Source organism: Columba livia, chromosome 2 (genome assembly GCF_036013475.1).
Source record: "Columba livia isolate bColLiv1 breed racing homer chromosome 2, bColLiv1.pat.W.v2, whole genome shotgun sequence".
NCBI lineage: Eukaryota > Metazoa > Chordata > Aves > Columbiformes > Columbidae > Columba > Columba livia.
In genome coordinates, this window is record NC_088603.1 from 80,838,385 (window position 1) to 80,859,921 (window position 21,537).

The window sequence follows — 21,537 nt, forward strand, 5'->3', positions numbered from 1 at the left end:
CACTGGAAGAAGTAGTTTTCCTACATTAGTATACCACCACATCTACCATAAAAATCACCAGGCCTGCCAAGCAGGATGTCATTCTAAAGACAAAAATGAGAGATTGGCACAGTGATATATATATGATCGCAAGTAGGGGTTATCTGGTTATTCTATGATTGATACTGCACACAAAGAATAGTTTATAAAACCTGAAATACTGTGAAAGTTTTCAATTTCTAGCAGCACTCATTCTTGGCTTTGTGTCAGCATTTTTGTAAAATCATTTTTCTAAACTACACTATTATAAGCTTCTTTCAGGTACGACTATTGAAACTTACTGTTTTGCTTCAAGAGATTTTATGTGCCTCATCCAACTCACATTCAGACTAAAGAAAAGTATGATGCAAGCTGTGTTTTAAATCCCCTCTCCAGAACTTGTAATATCCCAAAAGCAGCTGAAGACTTCAATCTCTTCACCTAGCCACTTTAAACAAAAGTATCGTCACTCGGAGAACTCTGTTGAAAAAGTCACTGAATGCACAGGAATTTCCTCACCAAAAGAGCAGATTTAGAATAAACAATAATAATAATTTGTGGCACAAGTAACTTTTCTCACAGGTCCAGTTCTTCCAAAGCAAGACTTAAAGGTGGTTTCCCAGTACTTGCTTCTTTGTACAAAGCAAAAGTCTATCAGTGCAGTCTTTGCTCTGCACCTTCTGAAAGAAGCACTTCTGGAGGTAGGTGTGAGCAATGGCCAGTCAAGAACTTCAGGAAAATTAACCTACTAAGATTAAATGCAGATTATTATTCTAGTTTCTTGGCATAGATCAAGGAAATTATAAGAGGTGAAAACATAAATCTCAAGGGTCAATGCTGTCTAATTTCTAGTTATCACAGGTGGAAGGTAAAGAGACAGATGTTACAAATCTGTAAATCTAAATATTATGCAGCATGCTTAACCTATGTCCTGTGATGGCAAGAGGAATTTCTAATCTTCTGCAAATATTTGACTCGTGTATGTATCAGTTGCCTTTGGTGTACCCCTGCGCTGGAAAGAAAGGAGGTACAGGAGCTTTTTTTATTTATACTGCTCTGTACCAGCTAACAAAACCTGTGAGCTGCTCACAGAGCACCTGTGTCACACTCTCTTTCCCTGCCTGGTGCAGGAGGTGGAGGCAGGGACAAGCAGGTCCCTGTCTGAGGGCTACAGCTGCTCTGTGCAGGTCAGGCAGCCCCAGCATGAATCTGCCCTTGGAACAAGTCAGCAGCAAGAGATGAAGTTTCTGCAGAATCAGAGAGAAATCCTGTTTGTATGAGCTCTCAGTTTCTACTTCTTTTCTTACCTTGTTTGGAGAGGTGCTTGAAGACTACACAAAAAAAAATTCTTTACTGTGAATCGCTATGAATACCTTAATACAGAAAAATACTGCCATGATTTTAAAGTATTAAAGATATGACTGACTTTTTAATAGAAATACACTGTCACTATAACGTCCAAGCAAATGACTAAAGCTGACTGTTCATGTAAAGTACGGTAAACTGATCAAGTTCCTAAGAGTTCCTCATCTGTTGTTTGTTTTTATTAATTTGAATTCAGCAATGAAACCTATTAAATATTCTTGTGAAACACTAAAAACTACTTATTTGATCAGCTCTAAAGAGTAGTAAAGAAATAACTGTTGTAGTGGTATATTATAGATGCAAACTATAAAGATATTTCTTTCTACATATTCTTTTTATTTTCTGTTCCACTCTAATGGCTGTTAGAACATTTTTAAAAAATCCAAATCCCACAAATTAATAAATAGCTTGAGTATTTTTATATACTTCTATAAATTAATGACTACACTTAGGCAAGGAATCATTTGACAAATATAATCCAGAGAGATCAAAGGTTCAGTAGCTATAAGGATGAAAGCATAGATGTAGAGGAGCAAAAGATAAGCAAGTTTAGCTACTGTGGCTACCAGTAGTCCTGCTGTAATATTGTTTTCTTGTTAACTTTTAAATTTTGCCATGAAAAAGGAGCTTTCTACCTTGAAGGAGCTTGTAATGAAAGTATAATAGTGCCCTATGGCTCTTGCTTTAAGACCTGCTGATTGCCTCAAGCAGTAGGAAATTAATACAGAACGAAGATCTTATTTGGATATTTTCGGTGTGCTTTCTGCCTTTTGAGATAATTTGGAAAAAAAAAAAAAATCTGCGAGTGATCAATCATTGATAAATGGTTATTTCTATGAACAATTTAGAAAGAATCATTCCAGAGAAATATAAAAGAATATTTTATGTTTAGCCACAGTACGTGGCACAGTTGCCTACAACCTGTGACCCTGAAGGATAATGCCAGCGGTGTTTATAGTAGATTAGAGAATTACTAGATCTTATTTTGGTAAGTTGGTGTTATTTGCTTCCACACAGTTAATGAAAAGCTCCATTTAATAACATAGCTTTTTAGCATTGCATTCTTTGATGTTTCTTTTCAAAATATCATCACTACCACTATTTAAAATATATAATGGATTTATATAAAGATATTTAAAGATTAAATGTGTAATTTAGATGTGCAGAATTATAATTTTAAATGCGACGAAATCCAAAGATTTTTTTCCCGCCGTGTATTGTAACATCAGCAGTGCTACACACAATCAAAGTAAGAAAGAGACTGCAGTGAAGTCATATGGTCTCCCAACTTCAGCAATACAGGTTGCTAAAGCCAGTAATAACTTAAAAAAAAAAATATATATATATATTTGTATCATATTGCACAACTATTCATCAAGCATGAAGAGATTTAGGAGCAGAATAACACAGTCTTCTGCTCAAATTGCAGGTGACAGAAACTTCAAATTTAAATGAAACAATCCAAGGTTGTCATATGTGTATTGTGCTCCTTCTCTTTTTACCAACCTCAAACTTTCTGAATTGAAGGGACAATATATTGCATTATTACCCAAAGATCATCTTACTTTACTGGTAAAAAATCCTACTCTGAAACATGCCGTTCCCAGTTAGCACTGATATTCCTTTTTGATTAGGATGAAACTACTGAAAAAATCATACAGGCTCTGTGAGCTTTCAGCTTTATTCAATCTTCATGTTCTTTATGTTTCAGTTCGTATGCTTCTTTAGGTTTTTGGAAGATCAAGAAACCATTTTCTCAAGAAACTATGAAACCAGAGAACATCTTCATTATAAGGAAATGGTACAAGTTTTTGAGGAAATGGCAGATGATCATCCATGAAAAGAGTTCTCTCATGATCTAGTGAAATACATATTTATCAGTGTCCTTCTGTGCTCAAGCTTCCCTGCATTAGGACCAGTTGATTTGTCAGCAAAAGCCAGACTATCAGTTCACTACTCAATTTGTGAAAAATTAATACGTGGACCTGGGTAAAACATTTTATTTATTGACATATATGGCATTCAAATGATGGGATTATTTCATCCTTGTCAGAAAGAGAAGAATGGCTTTACAAGGCGCAGCAGCAGTGACCCTACATGGAATCACACACACATGTATCCAACAATTTCGGTTTCTGTTCTTCCAGCAGTTAAATTAGAAGCAGTTATACTAATACCTCCCATGAACATAGGGGACACCATCCATATAGGGTCATCATAACCAGCATGGCTATCACACAGTTCCTACTTGTCAAAAATACGTGAGTTCTGAATAGCTTCCACTTTTATTGTATAACAGCCTCTTTGACATTGTTTTCTGAATATGTTTATCAGGGTCCTTCCTCCCTCCCTTCCCCCTGGATTATAGTAAAGCACTTTACTATCTTGAATTTGCTATGTGCTTCTTTATTTTTTGTCTATAGGGTTGTACATGAAAATACACTGCATGGATTAACCTTAAACTACAAATAATGTAATTAAAAATATAGTATTTCCTGTTGAGAAAATTAGTTTTGAACATCCACATATATTTTAAATTCAATTTTTTATTGAAAAAGTGAAAGAATGAGTTTACTCTTAAAGAATTTTGTATATATAAACAAGATTTCTTAAACTTAATATTAAACTAAATGTTAGAACCCGTGTACTTCCATGCCCAGACTACATAAAAAGTATGGCTACATATAACTAGTAAACTGTAGGGAATAATTTGGTCTGACAGGCACTATCTTGGGACAGAACAGTCATTTCAGTCTGTTCTCTGATTTCAGCTGTGCGGTGGGACAGGGCACAGGGACGAAAGGCAGCCACCAGCAGACTGACAACACAGACAGCTGAGCCCAATTGAAACAGCAAATGCAACTCCTGGACAACAAAAAAACATAAGAAAATGTTCTGAATACTCAAGACATTTTGTATGATCAGCAAAACCTGAGACAAGATACTAAACACATTTCATGTGAGTTACAAGTCTATTTTTTTCTGATTTAACAGGTTGTTCTTGTCCTTGATAACTTAACTCTTGTATGGTGGAAAGTGTGTACCCATGGAGAAATTTATCTGCAACCTATACAGAAAAGAATTATATTGCTTCCTATGTTTCTATTTATGAACGTTGAAAAACTTCTAGTGGCCAGGAAGAGTTATGTTTTCATTTTTCAACAGAAAGTAATATAACAAGTAATATAACAAGTTTTCTTATATGAGTAATTTCTGAGGTGATTAGCTGGCATTTGAGTGCCTAGGGGGTAGGACTTTTTGTTTTCTACTGAATTCCATGTTGCTTTCTCGATTCTCCTTCCCAAGCCTGATGTTTCTTTAGTTGTTTTAAGAAGCCAGTTTTTCAAACAAAGGATTCCTCAATATTCAAATGTCTATTATCAGAAGTTGTTTTTAATGAATTTTGATCATGATTGCTTTTATTTCCAAGATCTAGAGTATGTGTAAACAAATTAGGGAAATAGGCCCACACAGACACACACAGAATTACTTATGCATATATTCTGTGTGTAAAACAGGTAATCCCTTGCATAACATCTTTTTATAGAATTTAATAAGGATTACATCAAATGGTCTATGCAAATTAACTAGGATTCTGTAGTAATACATACAAAACTTATGGGATTTAATGAAGGATTTTAATAAATTATTTAAAATTTTAAACCACTGCTAGACTATAATATGAAGTTACAAAATGGAGTCCGTTGATTTTAAAACCTTGCGGCAAGACCATTCTCTATCAAGTTCTGAGATTTTTTTTGTGTGGTAACAGTTTGCCTTTCAAATGTGAGTGTTATTAGCTGAAGTAACCCATGGCCTAGAGGTTCAGCTGTCTGTGATTCTCAGCCTAATTTTGGATTGGCACAGCTGCATGAACTTGTTCAGTTTTGGGGATAAAATAGTTGTTGCCCATTAACTTTATTTTTGTCAGCTGACTCTCCTATGAATGGATTTTTTGTAAACGTAGATTGTGCTTCAGGCTTCAGAAATTCCAACTGGGTCGAACGTAAGAAGTGAATTGATTAGATGAGTTTTGGCTGGAGGTGGTGATAGAAGAAAGGGTTAGTACAGGAGACAGAATGAAGAGCTCTGGGATGGGGGTGAGGGGAAACAACGGTCTGCAGTGGGAAGATACGCAAAGCTTTCATGATTGTCAGAGACTTCTGGGGAAGTTTTTCATGGTTGGTATCTTGGGGAAGAGGGTCATGGTTAATATTCCCTTCCCTCTGAAAGTTAACATTCTTGCTAGGGCTTATGAGGGAAGTGAATGTATACACAGGACTGCTGTTATCTGTACTCTCCTCACCATCTCCTTTTACAAAGTAACGAAATTTAGCACCCCTTATGTCTTGATTATTAAGGTTTATTTTCTATTCCTTTTCTCCCCTTATGTTTCACTCAGATATTTTGATTTAACTCTTCTTCATCCTTCCGTCTTTCTACTAGCATTCTCTTAAATATATATTTTTTTATATATTTTATATTACAATTACCTAGAGGGTCTATTATGTTATCAGTTTGTAGGCAAAAAGTTTTGTGTTGTGTGGGGTTTTTTTGTTTTTTGTGTGTGTGTGTGTGTGTGTGGTTTTTGTTTTGTTGGGTTTTTTGTTGTTGTTGTTGTTTTGTTTGTTTTTGTTTTTATTTTCCCAGAAGTTGAAAATGAATGTGATTATGATGCAGGTCTTCTAAGCAACCAAATTTGTTCTGAGCCAAATAAAGTACTTTCCAAAATCAGCCTGCAGATCACTTCTCAGCCTGTCATTACTTTCACATCTGCTGCTGCTGATAGAATCTTCTGTATTGAAAATGCATACTTGAAATGAGAGCTGCACACAAATGGCAGGAAATAAAATGATGCAATGAATGAAAAGGAACAATAAAAACCACTTTCAGACATCATTTATGGGCTCAATCCTGCAAGATACTTCGAGTTTTCAGGGAATAAAGGACAATATGAACCTCTGAGGAATTGGTCAGTATCTTACCAGACCAAGATCTGTAAAATTATAACCTTTCCTCCAATAGCACTCTTAAGAAAAATCTTTCTTTTGCCAAGAGAGAGGTCTGACAGAAGACAGAAAACAGCATGCAGGCTTATTCTAGTTTGAAAATACATCACTTTCCTTTTAAAACTCAATAATGAATTGAAAAGGTTAGCCACCCACTGTTGGCATTCCAAATATCTTTTTAATTTCTAAAAAAGTAAAAAGAGTGTTTTTTATTCTCAAACTGATTTATGAACAAAATACAAATCAGTGGACAAAGCTCCACTGAAACCAAAATTCAATAAAAAATTTGAATTTGATCTGAAGTACAAAATCCTATCTCATAATTTGCAGGCGTTCTTGCTGCAAAAGTGCAGTGGTGCCACCACTGAACTGCTCCCTGCTGGAAATGGAGTAGGTCACTATGCTCTGCCTTTTGTTTCTCTTGTGCAAGGCTGAAGTATCTCTGCTCGTTTGCTTCCCCTGTTGTATCTTTTTTTTTAATAAATTATATTCTGAATTGTGAGGTAAAACCATGAACACAACTTCTTTATATGTTTTCCGTCATAGTATTAGCTGTTTTGTAAATCATGGTAACAACAGGACACTCAAGATTTGATTCTCCATTGTCTTTTCTATCATAAGCCTTTGCTTTCATTTGTGTTTAGTATTGCCAGAATTTAACCAGTAGGGATAATATACTCCATGTTAGATATGTGCTTCAGGCTTATTTTTGTGAAATAAGTTTCAAGACACAAGTTTACTAATACACTAAGGAAAAAAAAAAAGGTATTATTCATCCTCAGAAATACCATAGCTTCTGGGTGTTGGCAAGTCATTTATTTATCCAGGCTAAATTCCAATGTCTTCTATCATGAAGGTCCATCAAGACCACAACCTTTCTGTCCAAAAGATAATACTTATATCTGAAAACAATAATTTTAAAATTTTTATTATTTTCAAATCCATTATAAGGAAATACGTTTTCAAAACCATGTACTAAATAAGTTGCGGGTCCAAGTTGTGTCCCATATACAGCAGGATACAGTTAGGATTTCGGACAGGGGTTACACGTTGAGTGGTCTAGTAGTTTGTTAGGCTTCGTTAGTCCAGCAAGAACTCTGTATGAAGAAATACATTAATGAGACTATATGTTTTAGTGTGGACTCCTCCACTGACTGTTGGATGTATAAAGTTATATATAGAATAGATGCTTTTGAGTTTTGAGTTTTGGAAGCTCTAAGTATTGTTTCATTTGATGATATTGATTATTATTTGAATTTTTCAATGTTGGAGTTCTGCAGATCATTTCTCACACAGATCTCTAATGCACAGCCCCCAAACATCCAACTCCTAATTAGCCTGACTGAAGTCTAGTTTATTTAGTGACAAAATTTTTCATTGTGGTGTGATAAGTCTATAAATATCTCTGCACTGTAAATAACTCTAGGTGATGCTTTCAGAGGAAAAATATTTGGACATTCTGAGCATCCGAGGTTCTCTGCCCATATTGCAAGCAGTTTTTTATACTAGAGTAAAAGGTCTGACATATTTCTTGTGTTGGCTGGCTGGCAGAGCTTTTCAGTATAACGTTGCTACCATACAGTATTAATTCAAATGATAGAGATCTACATAGGCTACCCAAAAAGCCTGTTGGGTGGATGAAGATGGGTATTAGGAGAACAGTATGTTGAATGCTGGAAATTCGTGAAGTGGTGATGTGGGACAAAAAGTATTTTTCTGTCAATAGCGCTGTGCTTTGTGCCAAAGGCAAAGCATCATCCTTGGCTCTCTTCCTGAACTACCAGTGTGACACCAGGCAAGAAGGAATGATCTGTATACAAAGAGACAAAGCTGCAAAAACAATCTTAAGACTGGTATTTTTGTATTTCCGTATTCTTTTAATATATTATTGATTCTGTTTGGATGACTTGAAAAGCAAGACTAGACTTCCATTTTTGTTAACAATAGAAGGCCTCATTTAGGATAGGTGATATCTTGTTATTAAATTGTAAATAAACCAATGTGATTGAGTTGTCTATATCCCTTATCTTGTCCTTCTGTGTTACTGAAAATTTAGAGGTCCATTTAAAAGCAAAGCCAGCAGGAGACAGACTGAGCTCATGTGGGCTTTAAATTACAGCGAACAAGTGTAAAGAGAACAAAATTGAAAAAAGCTTTGGAAAAAGAAAGAAGTCTCTCCAGAGGTAGTGATGGTATCTATAATTAGTAATACTGGTGATGGCACTTATTCTCAGGGAAGGGCACATGCTGCTTGTATCCCCATTCTGCACAATAAAAGATAAGAAACCTGGGATTTTATTAGTCACTTATTTGTTGTTGTTCAAAATGATTTATGGACACTATCCATTTGATGAGTGAAGGAGTATCAATAAAAGGAAAATGTATCAGCATGTAGCTGCAAGGGAACATCCTCCTCTTAGATGTCTTTAGAAAGAACTATATATGTTCATGGAAAAATGTGTGCAAACTCAAAAGTTTCCAAAAACAAAGGGTTACAATTTTTTTAAAATTGCTACTCTATATTTTCTCCGTCATGCCTCATAACTGCCTGAGTTTCCCATGCAAATTTGGCTTTCCAAAGTAGGCACTTTTGTTTCCTACAGATAATACATGAACATTCCTTAAAAATGTTTCACTATGTTTATGCACAAGATGGCTGAGTCCAGGCTGCACAGAGCATCTTACTTCTGGGGTTGCCTGCCTTCTCTACACCAAATTTAAAAAATCTTCAAAGTCCCAGTGTATTGTTGTACATTAGGTTGTATACAGAACAAACAAACAAACAAACAAGCAAAAGAACACTCAAACCCCCAAGCAATCAGTAATTCTTTCAGAGAATTAAGCTAATTCATGTTTAGAGTTACCAAATGGTTCAGACCATCAGGTGTAAAAAATAAGCTGTCCTTCCTCTGTTCATCAGCCTAGGCTGTTATGTAGACTGATCTCTGAATAGGCCAGTTATCAGGTAGCCAAGAGGGAATTTAGGTAATATTTTTTTTTTTGCAGTGTAGGATTACAGATACTCAGGCTTTATGGATTTCTGCAAGAAAATATGTGCTGTTGATTATATATCCTGTTTGTTGCCCTGTCTCCTGACTCTTTACTTACTGTATTGTTACACAAACATCTAACTCCATCCTTACTTCACCTTTGTTCTGTACTATTGTACTATTGCATTTACTTTTTTTTTTTTTTTTTTTTTACTGGTGTTCCACATCCACATCTGTCTCCCTGCTGCCTGAATCACAACATTGAGAATACTGAGAATTAACCCACAGTGCAAAACAGACTAACATCTAGTTATAGTCAATATTTATCAGATCGACTTAAATGTTAAACAGTGCCTGGAAAGGTTTTCTTTTGTAGCTTCAGAGAAAGACAGAAGGTGCTACTGCTGAAATATCACAGAATTGTCTTAATATTAGATTTTTTTGCTAGTAATATTTATGTTATGAACTCTGTATTGCTAAATGTTTCCCAGTCAAATAATCAAACAGACTTGCCCCAGAAAGTTTATTGTCTATGACATGTGTTACTCAGCTTTTCAGACTTTAGAGCTTCACAGATAATGAAAGAAAAGATTCCAAAACTAACACATATAAATAAGGTGATGAACTTTTCGGCTTTGAACCTTACAAATTTGCAAATAGATGACCTGTAACATTGTGCTGTCTTCCCACGTTGAGGTATATGTTTTATTCATCTTTTTAGATACCTTTTCTCCTGCTAAAACCGTGGTAACACCATACTGTTGCCTCAGTCATTAGCAGTAGGCATAGACTTTAATTTCTAAAACTGAAAATCAGAAGTGTTTCTGAGCTTCTACAAGGCATCACAAAAGAGAATGAACCACCATACCACATAGATTTGAGCCTGCTTACCTACATAGTCCATGTATCTTTACTACTTTTCCTGTCACATATTTTCCAAATGAAACTACCTTTCTCCATACTTTAATTTGCAACCTCAATTCACACAGTATTTCCTGTTCCTGTTGCCATCTATTCCAACAAATCATTTTTGTATATTTCCAGTGAGAACAATGTGACACTAGTTTTTGTTGGGGGGGGTTTGGTGTTTTTTGTTTGTTGTTTGGGGGTTTCATTTGTTTGGGGTTTTAGGGTGTTTTGTTTTGTTCTGTTTTGTTTTTGGTTTTTGTTTTTCCAGAAAGGAGATGCTTTACTGACTGTAGTAAGATGCACATGTTGGTGTGCACTTCGAACTAATTCAGAAGAAATTCCAGTATACAGAGGTTTTACACTAACTAAAAAATTCTGTTCTTCCCTAAAGTAGACTGCCTTCTAAACTGATAGTGGCCACTTAATCAGAAACAACCTAAGCAAATTTTAATATTACTCTATGATTCTTTGTTTAGCTAATTTGCTAAAAAACAGGTACCTCCAAAAGATTTGAAAGTCAAGTTGGAAGAATAGTCATGAGTTACACTTAGCATTTGACAGTCTATTTGAGCTACTGAATAATGAATAACATTGAAAAATAAAATAATCCTGACAATACAGCAACATGTTCCATGCAGATTTTCCAGTTGGAGGTACATCAGCATATTTCAACTAGCTTCACATCTAATATTCTTGTTATAGACATGCGCACACTTTGCATTTTTTTTCTTTATTTTAGCTTAGTTTGGCATACTTGAGTTTCATTGGCTTGATCTGGTTTGGTTGAATCTGGGGCTTACTTTCATTCCAAGAGGAACAAACATACAGGCAATTTCAAATGAATAGCTCTCTTAAAAGACATTAAGCAGACAGTGGAAAAAGGGACTGATTAGAAAAGGAAAAAGGAAATTAAGTCCATGTTTTAGAGCTCAGTAATGAATAAAGTAGGCCCTGCCAAAAGTCACGTTTGCAGAGGAATTAAAAAGAAAGGCACCATTTCTCCAGCTATATGCATAAAACAAGAAAAAAAAAATTAAAGAAGTAGTGGGACAGCTATATAACGGTAATTAGGTAGAAATTAAAGAAAATCCTTGTTTGCATTGATTTTTGGTAAAGATAATAATGGAGAGCATGGAACCAAAACAAAATGGCCTGCCAGGCAGAGAGAAGAAATGCTAAAATGGAGACACAAGGTAAAACTAAAAATAGATAAAGGAGTTCAAGGCGGTGGGTAGTGAATGGATCACTAAAAAAATGAATTCTGAAGGAGTAAAGGCTGAGGGACCAGGGCTTGTTCTGTCTGGAGAACAAATGGCTTCAGGGGGACCTAGCAGTAGCCTGGCTGTACCTGTGACAAATTACTGAGGAGACAGAGACAAGCTCTTCATGGAAGTGCGCAGTCAGAGGAGAAGAGGCATTGGTCATAGACTGAAACAAAAGAGATTCTGACTTCTAGTAAGGGGAAAAAAATCAACCTGAGGACACTTAAATTATGGAATAGCATGCCCAGAAAGGCTCTGCAATCTATGTCCTTGGAGACTTTTCAAGACCTGACCAGATAAAGCCCTGAGCAAACTGGTCTGACCCTGATCTGAGCAAGTTAGACTAGAGGCCTTCTGAGGTCCCTTCCAGCCTGAATTAGTCTGTGAAATGGTGAACAAAAGGGAACATACTACCTCCCCCCCCAAAAAAAGAAAAAAAAATAAGGCCTGGGAGAAGACCATGGTCACTGTCTCTACTCGTATCATGTGATAGGAGTGCATAGGAGGAAGAAATATAAAAAGCATTACTGGCTCAAAAGCAAATAATTATATATACAGACTTTGAGTAAATTCAGCCCGGAATTAGATTTCTAACTGTTAGAGTCACAAAGGTTTTGGAACCACCTTCCAAATTATAGTAGTGAGGCCTAAGACTATACCAGTTTTTTCTTGGAACTTGATTCCTAAATGTAAAGGATTATATTATGTGTCTGCCTGCTAGAGCTTGTCGTTCCACTTCTGCAGCTAGGCGAATCTTCACAAGACATATTTTGTTCCTAAGAAAATTCCTTTGTTGTGACCTACTCTTTGCTTCTCAAGAGTTTCTACAGTTACTCTGTAAAAGATTGACACAACAGCCTGGTAACATCCTCTCTCTGTAGTCAATCAACTGCAGACATTAGTAGGTAAGCAGAAGAAACCCATATATATATCAAGCAGAAAGGTAAATCTTATTTCTAACAGTCATCCTCAGTTCACTCCCAAACCTTGAGATATAGGCTGCAGGGCGACTGCTGCATTGTGGTCAGTATTCAAGGGTTCCATCCCATTTGGTTGATATTAAACAGATTTGTTTTAATGTCCTCCCTTTATAATTGAAATTCAATATGATGATTTGCAGCATTTTGAGAGTTCTTTAATAAAGTTCTAGATCCTTTAAAGCAAGTTTTTTCAAAACTTGATATAAATGCAGTCAAAAGATACGTAGCAAGAAAAAGAGCAAATTTGAGCTTTCCTGTAGAATTTTTCTCTTCAAATTTCTGTGCTGTACTTATATGTGGAGTAATTTTTTAAAGAACAAACCTAAACCATCTGGTAGCATAATACTTGGTTAGTGCTTCATGTCTATGTACAGGGTACACAGAAAAGCTTTGATTTACACAAAGTCTTTCTGAAGCAAATCAGATACACAATGCATAATTCATGATAGTATGTCTTGGCAATGGATGGCAGTCTCAATTCTGATGTTAGAACCATTTTGCTTTTTCAAAAGACCGTGACTCTGTAGGAGCATGATTACAGTTAAGTGCAAAGATGAGTGTCATACACAATGAGAGGTTATATCTCTGGCTTACATCTCTCTTCTGAGCATGTTGGTTTAGAGCAGCCACAAGCTGCAGGGCCTCATGCCAGGTAATGAAGCATGGATGACTGACATTACCAGTGTGACTGGAGAAAAACAATGAAATTTGAGATGAGTTTGTTTTGATGCTTGGACATAAAAAACAAGCAAACAAACAAACAAGCAAACAAACAAACCACCACCACAACAAAAAGTTTTAACTGAGTTAAAAAAAATAATAGCTTTAAAAACTTTGCAAACCATAGCATCTAAATGTGAGCCACATTACTTCGTAAATGGATTATGCACCTGGTTCATGTCATGTACTAACCTTTACATTCCCTTTAGTCTAAGGAGCACATATGGGACGTGGAATGATTAGAGAGATACATTTTATTGCCAAGTGTGTTTTTCACTTGAACTGCCTCTTGGCTGGCAGATCAGTACAGAGAATGGTTCCCACCAGTATACTTTTGGGTTGATCCTAAAACTAACTTCAGTGACTTTTGACATTAGGTCAACACTGAAGTGGCACATGTGAGAAGTGTCCCATCTTCAAAAAGTGTGATGCCTTTCACTGTGAAGAGGAGGGAAAGCTTTCCCCACACACATTTCTAGGACTATATATTTTCTCAGTGAAACTCACTGTATTTCCTCTCTTGAGAAAACTACTAAGCTGTTACCCTGCAAATGATCGACCTGTCAGCTTCACCTCTATGCCTGGGAATATCATGGAACAGACCCTCCTAGAAGCTGTGCTAAGCCACATGGAGGACAGGGAGGTGATTTGAGACAACCAGCAGGGCTTCACCAAGGGCAGGTCCTAGCTGACCAACCCTGTGGCCTTCTACAATGCAGTAACTACATCAGTGGACAAAGGAAGGGCTACAGATGTCCGGGGAGACCTTATTGCAGGTGGTAAAACACTGGATTAGTTTGCCTGGAGAGTTGGTAGATGCTCCATGCTTGGAAATATTCAAGGCCAGGCTGGACAAGGCTCTGAGCAACCTGATCTAGTTGAAGATGTTCCTGCTTATTGCAGGTGGGTTGGACTAGATGACCTTTGTAGGTCCCTTTGAACCCACACTATTCTATGATTCTGTGATCCCTCTCCTCTAGATTCTTTTTCATAAAGTGTCTGTTCACTCCAGTGATTGGAACAGCTCTTATAACAAATGTGCTGTTTATGCCTTCTCTTAGACTATTATATTAATGGAGTTGTTAAATGAAAGAAATCCAACCTCTGAAAAATGCAGTAGTCTAGCAGATTTACATCCAGACTCAATATATTGCAATGCCCTTCAATAGCTTTTGTCATCAGCTGCAATGACATTGTCTTCATTACTCCTTAATTGTCCATGACATTTCCCTGTATTTTTTCTTATTAAAGATGATAGCTTTAAAAAGTAACTCAATAGTTGAGACAGATCAGAATCATTGATAATGAAACCTTCTTCATCATGAAGGTTTGCATGATGACAACCCTGTAAGTCCTCTATTTTAATTAAGTGAAGTATGGTAAAAGCAGCAACGAATATGTTTTTTTCCCAGCACCCCAGATAGGAACAACCTTGATGAGCAATTCCCCAGGCCTATTTGGTCTTTGATTTCTCATGAAATTGCTTACAAGACTGCAAATTAGCTTGCTAATAATAGTGAGGCAGACGGCCTGCACATGAATTCATTAATGTCTTTCCCACTTGTTAATAAAAACCTTGGAAGTCATCAAAGTTAGCTAATACAGGTAACCGTGTGCTTCTAACACTAACATTTTTGTATTAGCTATCTCTATCTTAACAGTCTATGCAAATACCTTTATGTATCCTGCTTATCTTCCCTTTTTATTTGGAGAAAACTTTGGGACATGGCTGTTTTCTATTTCTGCAGCATCTAGATAAATCATTCTCAGGACATTGATAAGGGTTTCTCTTCCAGTAAAATAACATAGATTTCACAGCATGCAACATGTAAAGTAATTACTGTCCTAAGATGCACCAGAGAAAAAAATATTTTACATTATATGGCAAATATGAAAGAATAATCCCCAAATCCCCAAAGGGACCATCTTTCTCATCTTCTTGCCCCAACTGTTCTTGACAGAGTTATTTCAAATCCTGGTAAATACCTCCAATGATGAAAGTCTCACAGCTTCAATCTAATTTAGTGCTTAACTGTCTTTACAGTTAAAGGTTTTACTAATGTCTAATCAAACTCAAGTCTTCAATTTAAGCCTCTTACTTGATGTTCTATCCCCAGTGGAAGTTAAGAACAATTTATTTATTCCTTGTGTGCAACATCTATTTAAATGCACAAGGCAGTGCACTTGCTTTTATTGTAAGTCATCCAAAATGCCTTTTCTCTTCCTGTATTGGTTTATTTCTTTCCTATCAATTTATACATTTTAGACTCTGAAGACATGGTCTCTCAAATTGTCCACATATGGCATTTCTACATTTGACCACTGAATCAACTTCTTATTCCGAAATTATTAAATTTTAATATTAATTTCTAAATCCTGAATTTATAAGCAATGTTTAGTAGATCTTTAATGTTCCTGCTTCTTGCACCTTTCAATTTATGATTGTCTTGAGAAGAGATTCTATTTGTACAATTCCAGAAGTCAAACACCCTGAAATTGCTTCAATTAGCAAATAGATCTATTAGTTATATTTGTGTACATCTCATCCTACAGGTAGATTTATCTTTGTTTACCTGAGAGAAAAATCTGGAATACAATTTCACAAAACCAATTTTTTTACTCCTATCAATGGAAGTAAAATGTGACTTTCTCAATAAATCTAAATTCAGTGCAGTATGCTATTAAACATTAATCTCTTTGTAAAACAGCTGCTCAGTTTTGGTAGTAATACATCCCATTTATATTAGCTGTCCTTGTCCCTTGTCAAGGGTAACACCAAATAAACTCGGAGTACCAGGTGCTCAACTCACTTAAAAATATATACTTGTTTAATGGAGTATTAGTAGAACTGCTTATATCCCACCAAATCTATAAATTTGAAACATTTGTGTTCTGGATTTTTGTTTGTTTGTTTGTTTTACTTGAGACATTTTATAATGAGATCAATCTGACTACTTTGTTATGCAAAGAGCAGGCCCAACCATTTTACTCACTTGAAGTTTAGAAAAACTCTATATTAAACCAGTATTTACCGAGGGTAATATTTACCAAATTTAATGTGTCACCAGCCTAATTGTGGCATTTTTTGATACAATGACAGTTTTGTGGACGTTACATATTACTCATGAGAGCACATCTGGATACTGAGTCCAGTTTTAAGCTCCCAACATAGGGATAACAATGATAAACTGGAGGGAGATCAGCAGAGGGCCCTCTCTGATGAGGTCTGAAGCACTTGTCCTGTGAGGAGAGGCTGAGGGACCACTTTGTGAATACAAAATATGAAAAATTTAGTCATCATAATTTTTTAACTTATTGGAAAACATTATGGAAATGCAGTTGCTTAGTTGCTTTTGTGTTTGTTTTGTGCATTTACTTCAGGTTAATTTTAAATATTCCTCATTATTGGAACATTTTTTTTATTTTTCTATTAATTTTACAGCCTTTTTTAGAGATTAGTCTGATTCATGGAACAGGTTAATGAGTTCATTGTGGCACTTCAGTATATTTGCCTGACATGGTGAAAGATGAATTATTAAGGACCTACAGGCTATTATAAGCTATTCTATTTTCTCTCTGTCTCAGTCACTGATTTCTTGTATGATTCTGAAAGAATCAGTTGAATGGGACATTTGCAACAGGGTATCATTCCTTTCTGAATGCTTAAAAGGACTGATTTGCAGAAGCCCTGACACATAAAACCTGAAGTTAACCAGAGCTGTGTTTTAAACCTTTAAAGTCATTTTGAGAAGTGTTCTGAAAAATCATACAGTTGATGATACTTGCTAGATACTTCTAACAACCTTGTCCTTATTTTCACCATAGTAAAATGAAACTTTATTTTCATGTCACATTACAGAAATGTTGATATCGGTGTTTAATTATCTCATGAAACTTTGAAGTAACAGTGAGAAAAAGATGTATGGAGTAAGTTTCCCATTCACTGGGTGAGACAGAGACTCTGTGGAAAACAGCTACATGTGAAGGTCTCATAGTGTGTGCAAAATGGAAAATTAAAAATGGAACAGTTCAGCTCTTAATATTTCTTAATTTTGAAGACTCAATATTTTTTTTTAGTTAAGTTAGGATTATTTCTTATTTAAAAAAAAGATAAAAATATTTGAGACTGTAAATCACTGTTTTGATTAAAGAACCCATTCTTTGATCAAATAATGGGAAAACCTAGTGCCAGTTTAAGAAAATAGTATCTGGATTGTGCCTGAGATGATCGCTCTGTTGTGTCAGCATTGAAAGTAAGCTCCTTAATAACCACATTCAAACCTACTTTTTCCTTCACTTTCTATTTTGCTTTCTTTTATACAAGGGGAGATTCAGGTGCTCACACCTCATTCATACCCACATCACTATTTTGCAAGTCAATTCACTCTATTATCTTTCACTTCAATGCACATTTCATATATTTCTCCAACAGAATACACAACTCCCTCTGAAGGAGAAGAGCATATCAAAGGAGAAACAAACACAAACAACAGAGGCCATCACTAGCCACATATCACAGGTCATTATTATTGCTGCTGTGTTATCATCTTGCTTTTCTTTCTGTCTTTTCTCTCCTCCTGGGTGAAGAGAGCACATCTGCCTATAAAAACAGGAGTTTTTATTTTCTGAGAAAAAACATATCTGCACCAGAAATTCTTATGACTTTGTTCCCCACTATCATCAACCAACTACCATCTATCCAACACTGGTGAAAGGCATGCCTGAAACAGTATTCTGGAGGACACATAATTTGCAGAAAGTTTTTTCTAGAAATGACAAGCTAAGTAAGAGATACTAAAGTGCATATATATGATCTGCTACCCCTCCATTCTCTCATATATAAATCAAAACTTTTGAAATTATTAGTGTAATTGAGCAATACCTTGTTGCTTTATTCTTCTGGTCAGATTAATTTTAGTACTGGAAATAAAGGCTTTCAAACTCTGCAGCAAAATAACCGAACATAGTTGTAAGTATGTTGGTTATTTAAGTGAACAGAAATCAAACCCAGAGTCTCTTAGACCAGAAATTCATATTAGTATATGTGTATTGAAACTGTGCTACTGGATAGGCATAGTGATACTTTGATTTCAAAGGAATGTTGCCACCTAATGTACCAGTCAAAACTTGTTTTTTATCAAAACTTGCTTTCTACATTTACAAAATCTGTCTCTAGCTTTAAACCAACCAGAAACAGCATGCACTTAGTCTATTTACATTATGTCACCTTGAATCTTCCTGACAATTTAATGTAATCTGCTTTTCAGTTTCATGTGGAAAGGAGTGCCATACAAAAATGTATCACTTTGTGACAGGTTTCACTGTAATTTTTTCCCAGTAGTAATATTCCCTCTAAAGTTTAACCTCTCTCAGATACTGAATTCACGCATTACCTAGGAAGAAATTCAGAGGTAACAAAATGTATTAGTTCTAATCTTGTTGATTTGATTTTATGTAGATATGAGTCAGGGACCTGACCCTACATTGATATTGAGAATAAGCCATAGAAGTGTCAGACAAATTGCAGCTCATTAGTTTTCCTAGGCTGTGAAATTATCCTTTCTCTCACTTTTTTGAGAACAACCATTCCCAAGGAGGATGTGTAGAGGTGGAATCACTAGCCTTATTCCTTCCTGTGCTGGACTGAAGTGAAAGCTGATCCATGATGTGGAAACATCCAATGTGCCATCATCAGGAGAAAGAAAATAAACAAAAATGCAAAAAAAGCCAACATGGTATGGCAGTCCCTGAGGAAGAGATGGTCTTTCTTTAAGGCACATGCTCTTCTGAGGGTGTTTTTTATATGAATCAAGAGAAGATGTCAGCTCATACCAATATTCCTCAGTTTTTGTACCACCTTTCTAATGCTAAGCACATAAAAACTATACAAAATGCAACATGCAGATTAAGGTAATTTTTATAGACATAGTTAAAGAGTAAGATATAGACCAGATTAGAATATATTTTTAACTGGATTTCTGAAAGACTTTTTTTGAATAGGTAAATTTTTAATATATATTTCAATGTATTTAACACTGTAGGAGAGTGTCCAGTAAAGAATTGAAGGACAGACGACTTTGTGATAAATTTATATTGTCCTTCAGAAATTCTTAGTTGTCTGCAGCAATACCACTGAGATAATTCTAGTGCTTTCCCATTCAATCATGTTTCTGAAACACATTACAAACTGGTAAAAACCTTTTTCCACTGATATCTACTTGTCCTCATGCTTCACAATCTCACTCCCATTATTTAAAGATCTTTTATCATAAAATACAAATCTTTCACCATGAAATACATTATTTCATAAGAAAGGAATATTCCATAATTTTATAAAAAAATATTTCTACTGTATTGTTTCATAAGTTTTCTATTTTCTTTCAAATATTGCTTGAAATTATTTTATTTCATCTATACTTTCTCATCTATATGCGATCTTATTTCCGCTTAACCAGTAATTATTTTTAAAACTTTGTACAAATATTATAATCTGTATTGAAGCCATCTTAATCGCACTAAAGACAAACCACTATTATGATTGGTCAGGGTCATAGTATGCACAGAAGGCTCAGAGTTTGTTCTTATAGGAACAATCACTTATTTTATTTACTCATGTTAAACATGATAATGTGTATATATTTCTCAACCAGGGAATCGGAGATCACTGTGATGGGAATATCTAGAAGACTAACATCCTGGGCTAATTTTACACCTTAAAAGTAAACTTTACTAAGTTCTTTCGTTAACAGAAGCCTTGCTAATGTCTAATTCATACCAATTATTAATCATCACTACTTATATAGCACTGTTAACACTTATATATTAAATTAGCTGTAAACATTTAATAGTTTGAGCTGATGGAGTACAATGAGCACTGATGTCTGTGGTCCTTGGTGGCTCTTTGTCACCAAGGTCCAGATGATGAAGCTTGAGGGTTCGTCAGATATTTTCATGCAATTGCTCCTCAAAAAGAGTCTCCTCTCCTCTCCTCTCCTCTCCTCTCCTCTCCTCTCCTCTCCTCTCCTCTCCTCTCCTCTCCTCTCCTCTCCTCTCCTCTCCTCTCCTCTCCTCTCCTCTCCTCTCCTCTCCTCTCCTCTCCTCTCCTCTCCTCTCCTCTCCTCTCCTCTCCTCTCCTCTCCTCTCCTCAACTCTCCTCTCCTCTCCTCTCCTCTCCTCTCCTCAACTCTCCTCAACTCTCCTCAACTCTCCTCTCCTCAACCCTCCTCTCCTCAACTCTCCTCAACTCTCCTCAACTCTCCTCTCCTCAACTCTCCTCAACTCTCCTCTCCTCTCCTCAACTCTCCCCTCCCAAAATACAAAAAAAGCCTTACAACAGGCATAACATGCAGTTGTTCAAAACTAAGCAAAATTGAAATAAACTAGGCAATCACTGATTACTTGGATTGCTAATACAGCAAAACAAGCTAAAAAATGATCCTTGGAAACCTGAGGAAACCTAAACAAACCAAGACAGGCCCCGGCCCTGAGGCCTTGCAGAGCTATTACAGCATTAGTATATTGTTAGGAGTGATGGCAATATTTTATTTACTGAGCTACAGGGCTATGCCTTTCTTAAAAGATGGATTTACTTTAATCTCATAGCAACTGAACCATATAATCAATAAGGAAGAGAATTTAAATAATATATTTAATGCTAAATATTTGTATATAACAGCAGATATATTAATGCAAATATAAGACTTACAAAAAAAAAAAAGTAATATTCAAAACATTTCTTTCTATTGTCATCCAAGTCTATGATATAAAAACTGAAACTTGACTTTACTTACAAAGAGAGGTACATTAAGAGGCTGGGTTCAGCTCAACGTGTAAATAAAACTCTAGGAAATGAATTTATTTATCTTCTCTAATCCCAGACTTATGACGAACACTATTGTTAGGAATGCTTTTAAGTAAGTTACCACAGAAGGTAACTAAGAAGGAAAGAAAGCGACATAACTCAAAGTGGTGCAAACTGAATATTTTGTTCATATGTATATGCGTAACAGAAAGTCACATACTAGCGTTTGTCTCAGGAAATTCTTGTATCTTCCAACTATTAGCCTCTGCAAAGGCACTTTATCTCTCTATTTCTTAGTTAATTGTATTTAAATTTAATTTATTTTACTATATATTCACATAATAATGGCTAAGAATTCACCTGTTGAAACATATCTGACAAGTCTATTTATGTTAAAGTGAAAGTCACTTCCATATACAGAAACTGTTAACTAGTTAGCACAGATGATGTATTATGATAGACTAGAAAATTTATGTGTTACCC

At 35.6% G+C, this 21,537-nt stretch overlaps 1 protein-coding gene across 7 annotated transcripts in view; it reads left to right on the forward strand.

The window, feature by feature from the left end:
- The window catches only part of CDH12 (cadherin 12), a 565,327-nt gene that overhangs the window by 67,903 nt on the left and 475,887 nt on the right, over positions 1 to 21,537 (forward strand). For 5 of the 7 annotated variants that reach the window (XM_065052613.1, XM_021298011.2, XM_065052615.1 and 2 more), the window contains exon 2: positions 4,155 to 4,342. The exons of the other annotated variants lie outside the window; for them this stretch is intronic. The gene's annotated coding sequence lies outside the window, so the exon portion shown is untranslated. The remainder of the gene's footprint in view (positions 1 to 4,154; positions 4,343 to 21,537) is intronic. 7 annotated transcript variants of the gene reach the window in all.